The sequence below is a fragment of the Indicator indicator genome, chromosome 4 (genome assembly GCF_027791375.1).
Source record: "Indicator indicator isolate 239-I01 chromosome 4, UM_Iind_1.1, whole genome shotgun sequence".
Lineage (NCBI taxonomy): Eukaryota > Metazoa > Chordata > Aves > Piciformes > Indicatoridae > Indicator > Indicator indicator.
This window is the reverse complement of record NC_072013.1, coordinates 23,206,058-23,214,007: the sequence shown is the minus strand read 5'-3', so window position 1 is coordinate 23,214,007 and position 7,950 is coordinate 23,206,058.

Below are 7,950 nucleotides of genomic sequence, written 5' to 3'. Positions count from 1 at the left end.
CTAGTACACAAAGGGGAAAACCAGGAATCATACTTCTGAAATGTCTTTTCAGATCTTTGCTCTGGAACAAGTGTCTTTCAGCAGTTCATGAAGCACTGAGTAAAGAAGCAGCTTTAAGGTAGAAGATGGAGTAGTCAAGAATGATTTTTTTTTCCACAGAAGACAGTTAGTAGTCTTCTCCCAACTGCTGTATCATTCACCAATGATACAAACCAGTGCAAACCAAGCCCATGGAAAAGGAGTGTACCAAGGCAGAAGACCTTCCTAGGGGCCTGGTGGGAGAAACTGGAGCCAGAACTCAGGACAGCGGCAAGACATCAGTTCTTTCATTTTGAGGAACATGAAAATACTTGCCTGTCACAGGAGTACCAAAGGAATAAGGTGATGTTAATTAAAGCACTTATTCTAAAAAGAACTTAGACCAGAATTCAGAATGAGAGTCAAAACCAGTGTATACTAATGTGTGCTTTATAGAAGTCAATCTTATGCTTAGGCTGGACATGTTTCTATTTGGTACAAATGAAAACAATATTTACATCTGTGTTTTTCATAGGAAAAAAAGAGTTCAAAACTTAAATGTATCCTACCATCCAGCCTTTGAAGTGACTTTGGTGGTAAATTCTCCTAAAATACTTGCACCCAAGAAAAACCTTCAACCCTCCTTCACCACTGTAAAGTGTTAACAATTTAGTTGACCTGGAGAGGATCCAAAATGGTACAATTCATCAAGACTAACTCTTCAGTAATGCTGTTTCAAAGAAAAGTTGGTACTTCTTTTTATTTTTTACTAAATCAGTTCAGTTACACTTTTCATCATGAACAAAAGTGAGTAATTCACAGCTCCCTTTTGTTCCCTGGTGTCAAAATTCTATCTGACAAGTAGAAATTGACTCTGCAGAGTGCACTTGTTGAAAAAATCTGACCATTTGGATAGAATGCAGGAATTGTCCCTGCAGAACCTTTCAAGATACTCTGACAGTTGTGTGCCAAGGCAAAACAAGTTTGCACTATGTGTGATGCACACTGTTTTGTTGAAGTATTAAACTTATGCATCCCAGCAAGCATACAATATCCTCACTGAACTTTGAGAAGAACATAGTTGTGTCAAAGGAGAATGCAACCTGATGGCCCTCTGGGGCTTCAGTTTCAGTTCGAGTTTCAAAATAGGAGCTTTATCCTGAAATCTGTATTTACACACACAGATACAGAAATGGAATCAAACTGCAAGTGTATGTTTTCCCCACTTGCTTTTCAGTCTAACAGTCTTAAAATGCCCATCTCTGACACTGGAAGGAATTCAAAGGCTCTTGGGTCCTTCATACTCCAGGCACAGAGACCTACATGCTCCTGTGGGATAACGGATCAACATGGCCAGCTGTGTCCCGTAATGGTGCACAGCTGTCAGCTCACAGCAACCACAAGGCATCAGGAGTTCACTGAAAGACAAAACAACTCAAATTACTTTTTTATTTTCTCCAGGATAGGCAGCTCCATGCAGCCTGCAACCAGGGACAGTTAAGGAACAATAACTTGTTATCTCTGAGAGTATATATTTCAGCCAGAATTTTGGGAGGGCTGTTCTCTGACATCTCCTGCAGGAGATGTACTTCTATATTTAAAATGCTTGACATTTATCTGGAATGGTTGTTTCCAATAAACCTGGCATTTGCTCCCCTCTCACTTGTTGTTTTAACTATGGTGATAATAATTAGAAAGTCAGGACAGCCCAATAAAACTCATGATGAAAGGATGCAAGCAACTCTCAGCATAGTAGCATTATGCTTCAACACAATCGTCAGATTATTATTTGAAATAAGAAGTAGAAGAGACAATCTCTTCTCATCCTTAGAAACGAAGCTGGCCTTTTTGTTGTTGTTGTTGAGACTTAATATTAGCCTGAGCCAGACACTGAGTTTAGGAAACCTAAATGTGGATGATTTTTGTCAGACAGTATTATTGCAGCCCCAGAATAGGCTCTGAGAAAGAGGATTGTCAGATAAGTTTCAGTACAGGGAGGCTCACTTACAGTGTAATTGCAACCAGGCAATACAAGTAATAGTGAATAAAGCTTGCTGGATGATTGGACAGAAATACTGTGGTGTGTTGTGTTTGGGTTTAGCTGGTTTTGAGGGGGAAGGTGTTGCACTTATTTTACTGAATACATGTTCATAATGGCTTCAGAGCTCAAACCCATAGTTGCCACTTATCCCATGGCTGAAATTATCCTCCTTCCAAGATGAAGCCATATATGCACTACTAGAGCTTTCACAAATACCTATTTGCAGTTCCTATATACCGCATGGCAAGTGCACCATCTAGTCACAGCACTGCTCACTGCCACAGCCATGGCCTGCTAAAGCACCTTGCAAATATTTAAGCACATGAGCTGTTTGTGTTCAAACTACTTTTTTTTTTTTTCTTTTACACAATTTGGAGGCAGCAAGAGACAGGTATTATACACAATCGCTTGGACTCACTAAAGCTTTATGGCAAATGTAAGGAGAAACACGAATATTGGCTGGGCAGAGCTTTGTGGGCAGCCTTAGCTGGAACTTTCTCAATGGAAACTCACTCGTTTGCAAACTCAGCACTGCCCACAAGAGACAGAACATATGCAAGTGTTTATTACATGAATACATCTGAAGACATATTTAGGATGATATTTTAATGCTTCAACATTTGTACCACAGGCTTTAATAACATTTTGTCTCCCCTACATCAAGTTCTTCCAAAGACTGGAGGGAAAAACGATCAGTAAGGGATCCTTTTATGCCATGGTTGTGGGTTTTTTTTGAAAGAATTACATCATGGTCCCACCCAACAGAACAACACTGGTTTTGCCTAGCTATAGGCATCAGCAGGCTACAGGCAGCCCATCAACACATCAAGCATTTAGTTTAGCCTTTGCTGAATAAACACAAGCTACTGTCAGTCCCATTTCATGCTACTCACTTTCTACCTCTTCAAACTGTGAGCAGAATGTTAGAGACTAATCCATGACAGGATAGCCAATTCCCCATCATGTTGCAATGGTCACACATACCCTGCTGCCTGTGAGCAGTTGGGTACAGTATCACAAATCTAACCAGCACATCTTGGGGGTGGGGGAGGGGGGGGCGGAAGGGGGGGGGGAGGTTGGGTGTGGATGGAGGGGGGGGGGAGAGGGGAGCGCAGAAGAAAAGAAAGCCTGAGTCCTTGTCATCTTCTAGCTATGCCACCTACTTAGATTTCCTCCCCTGCCTCAAGCTAGTCGTGCCTGCCAGACTGACAAGGACTCTGAGGTTCATTGTTTCCAGGTTAACTGGGTGGCCTTCATTCCTCTTCTGTCTTGAGGCTCTGTGGTAACCATCCCACCACACTGGTTTACTTCATATCCTCAAAGCAAATGCTTCAACTCACCATTCCTTTAAACTAGGCTATTTCTCCTTTTCAGTCTCCTTTTTCCTGCCTTCACAAAACAGGACATATGAAGGTCCTTGACTAAGTTGTTACTGGATTTTGGCTGCATTGATGTGGATATGATCGTCCATTCCCAAGTGATCTGGCACCACTCTATTTGTCTACTTTTATTCATGTTTAATATACATTGACATGTAGTTAGTTTCAAAGAGAGATGGATTTGAGACAGTAATATATATATAGTGCAAAACAAGCCCCTTTACTCCCAGGGTCATACTTCTGCAAAGGGTATCAGTGGACATGACGACCCTGGATCTACCTACTTAGGAAATGGATAGAGCTACTGGAGAGGCCATTTGCATGTCACATTTAGTTTTGTAATTTGGCCAATGGTGCTAATCACCTTCTTGTTGACTTCTCTGGAGAATAAGGCTTGAGGCCAGGGGACAGCCTGATCTTTTTTTTTTGTTTTTACCCTTTTTCACTCATCAGTACTTTTTATCTTGACTGTAGGATAGAAAAAAATACAATCTCCAGCCAAGATCAATGCAGCATCTAGCTAGTAATGAGCAAAATGTCAAAAGGGCTGATAATTCAGAGGAAGATAACTTCCCTAGGTAACAGTAGCAGCCTCATCATAAGCACTGGGCCAGTCCAGCTTTCTGCAGTAGAGAACAGGACTGGTCCTGCTGGAGAGCAAGCAAGGTAAAGCTGCAGCTTCTTGCTTTTAGTTCTCTCAATATCTCACACATGTTCTATAGAGCACAAAGTAAGATCTTCCCTAATAAGCTTATCTGTTACCAGTGTAACAGCCCTGCAGTTCTCTAAGGAAAAACTTCCTCAGACAGGGCTCCATATGAGACTTGGTACCTTTATGGCTCTTTCCCACCAATAAGCCCACATGAGATTTCTTACATTTTCTTCTCTGTTTTCCAGGTAATCTTTATTCTCCCTCAGCAAGGAGGCATCACTAACTCTTTATTGGGCTCAGAACTACAGGGACTGCTCCAACACTCCCTGAAAACAGGCTCCCAGCCATAAGATCAATCAGATCTTCTTAGTTCTCCAAGTCCCATTATTTAGGAAGAAAACCAGGCACAGGTGAGGGTTGAGGCTTAAATCCCTGAAAAGCTTATACTTGCCCCATGATAAGTTGCAGAACTCTTGAAATACTTCCAGTAATTTAAGCACTGGAAGGTAGAATGTAATAACTCAAATGAACACTACATTTATTTAGCTTGTCAAAATACTAACTGTTCTGTGTTGGAAATGTTGTAGATGCACAACTTCAGCAAGTTGTGAGATGCCTGCTTGCCACTGCTCTGGAAAACTTAAGTGAATTTTGTACCAAAAAAACCCCAAAACCCAAAAAAACTCCTGTCCTTTCCCATTTGCCTTTGAAAATCTTCGAAAATCAGTAAGACAGAGGCAGGTAAATCAAAATTTTGCTACATGGTGTGGAGAGCATGAGAATGGATGAGATTACTGACAGAGTTGCTGCATGTGTCCTTTTGTGTTGAAAAAAAAAAAATACATGAGTAAAATGGGATAGGCTAAGAGTACACTAATGTACCAAAACCTTTTCATTTACCTTGGATTTCCTTTCCTTGTTCTTAATTTCCTCTTAGTGACTGCTTATTTAAACTATCTTCATTCATATGGGTTTGTTTATAAAGTGCACACTGTGTTTGTTCAAAAGCCATGTGCAAGTTAAGAGAATGGATAAATTTTTCATGCCACATGTAGCACACCAAAATCCAGCATTACTCAAAAATATCCAGACATGCACATGCTCATGTATGATGCAGAAGATCCAACTTAGGTGTTCGTGTGGCAGTAAGATTTCCAGAAGTATCATTAATCCCATGGGTTTGGAGCTGTCAGGTCTCTAATTCCAGAGAAGAGCAGTAATTCTTTTGGGGAAACACTGCTGAATTTCTGTAACAATGCAGATGTAGTTTTGGTTTTGCTACAGCTCACGAGGTGACCTACCAGCAAAGAACCACGGGCATATTCATGTTCCCCCCTTTTTGCCCTTTTCCCATAACTGGTCATTGGGGATGGCTTACAAACTTCCCAACACAAAACGTGAAGGGTACAGTTTGAAGAGATTCAGAGTTCTGTGTTGAGATGCTGCCATCAAGTGGATATACAGAGTAGAAGGCTGCAATTAATAAGGAGGATATCCTTTCAAAACAGGAAAGTGGGTGGAGAGAGGAAGTTTCATGTAGCAAAACATTATAAAAACATTTTTGGTCTGATCAAAGCTTCTAGTTAACCTTGACTTAGTTGCTCTTCTCTGTATTATACCACCTTCATATTTAACATCATTAAAGTTGCTCAGACTTGCCTTTGAGAGACCACAAACATAAGGATGTTGCTCTGTGCCTGCAAAATTTGTCTGGATTACTAAGGGTGACTAGACTGCGCTGTTTTCCCATGAACTTGTTTCAGATCCTGACTCAGATATGAGCTTCAGCAGGAACAGATGCTAAGATGGCTCAAAGAGAGATGGATAAAATAAAAATCACTTTTAATATATTCTCCTATAGCTTGGGAACAAGAGGGAACTACTGTCCTTCACAAGCTGTTCCACTGTCCCAACCTGTCCCTCAGCCTAGTTGTCCTTATTTATTTACTTTTTTTACAGGCAATAAGGTAGAGGTGGGGCCTGAGGTTCAGAGACATCCTTGTTCAACTAAAAGAGAGCACTCAGAAATCAAAAAGGTGAGAAATGGCAACATAGCTTGGTACTTCTGGCAATAAGTGTCATAGATATGTTTTTCTCTGTCTGTTAACAAGAAACTGCACAGAATAAACATATAATTGAAGTGGTGTCAATATTCTTTGTCTCCTCTGCCTTTCTATCAGTGTTTCTGCACAATGCTTGTTTTAAACTTCTTGCTTTGGAGACCTGTTGCATGCTATTGATACAACCAGTGCAGATTTCTAAAACTCACATCTTTGTTAGATACCAGTCACTTACAGAATTATTCACTAAACTAACAGCACTGATATGAGAAACTCCCATAAATGTTTAATACTTTCCTGAAACAGAGCAGCTAAAGACAGCTATTATTTTTTCCAGCCTTTCACATTCAAGATAATACTTTATCCTTTTGGAGAGTACAGCAGGACAATAGCAGCCTTCTATAGTGTTCACTGACACTGCCAATATTAAGGATACTGGAAAATGAAATCTGTATTGTTTTCCATGCTGAGCTAACAGCCTTCTCTGCAAAAAGACTCCTCTGTCTACATGTGAACAAATACACTGTGATGGAGGAGCTTGGTCACCATGGCCAGAAATCATTAGAGCATTTATAAATAGGAATTGCCTGGATTTTGTATTTTAAACATGAGCTTTGTCACTGAAAACCATGCTCTGGCCTGCAGCAGAGCAAGCACTAAGGGTTGGGAGAACTGCTGCTCAAAGGGAGGAATAAGGAGCACAGCTGAGTCTGGAATTTAATCATTGATTCCTACCAGATAGCCACCATTGCAACTGGGTTTGAATCAAAGTTTCAAGCTTGCCAAGCAATCTATTAAGTGTCTCTGATTACCTCCAAATTGAGCCCAGAATACTTCTAATCACAGAACAGATCACATTAAAATGTACAACCCTGAACATGTTTAAAAGACATTGTTTTGAAAGAAATAAACTCCCACGACTCATGCTTCACGCACTCAAATTCAACACTGCTTACCTGCCTTTGCCTTCATCTAGATATCACAGGCTCACAGGATGTTAGGGGTTGGAAGGTACCTCTGAAGATCATCAAGTCCAACCCCCCTGCCAGAGCAGGATCAGAGAATCCAGCACAGGTCACACAGGAATGCATCCAGATGGGCCTTTAAAGTCTCCGGAGAAGGAGACTCCACAACCTCTCTGGGCAGCCTGTTTCAGTGCTCTGTCACCCTCACAGTGAAGAAGTTCCTCTTCACGTTGAGGTGGAACCTCCTGTGCTGGAGTTTACATCTATTGCCCCTTGTCCTATCCCAGGGTGCAACTGAGCAGAGCCTGTCCCCTCCCTCTTGCCCCCTAGCCCTCAGAGATTGATAGACATTCATCAGATCCCCTCTCAGCCTTCTCCTCTCCAGACTAAACAGCCTCAGGGCTCTCAGACTCCCCTCATCAGGCAGTGCTCCAGTGCCTTCAGCATCCTTGGAGCCCTCTAAGTTAGTCACCTTCACTTAGACTGATTTAAAAGTTGCTGCATTTGATTGCTGTTTTAATATTTGAGCAGCAGTTAATGGATTTAGGAAGAGTAAAGTTATCAGGCTTAGAAGAAAATGCAAAATTTTCTTACCTTAGGGTGGCTGGAGAAGTCAATTGCTGCTTACCAGCAGGTGAAGACACTTTTAGGCACTGTGGTTCAAAATTATTTGGTTTGTTTTTTTGGGGGGTTATTTGAGCTTTTGTTTACATGTTTGGGGTTTTTGTTTGTTTATTTTGTTTTAGTTTAATTTAAAGGAGCAGACAGCAGCCACTAAGGAAGTGAAGCTGGAAAACCTAGGAGGGTCATGCTCCAGAGTGGGACTTAGCAGTCT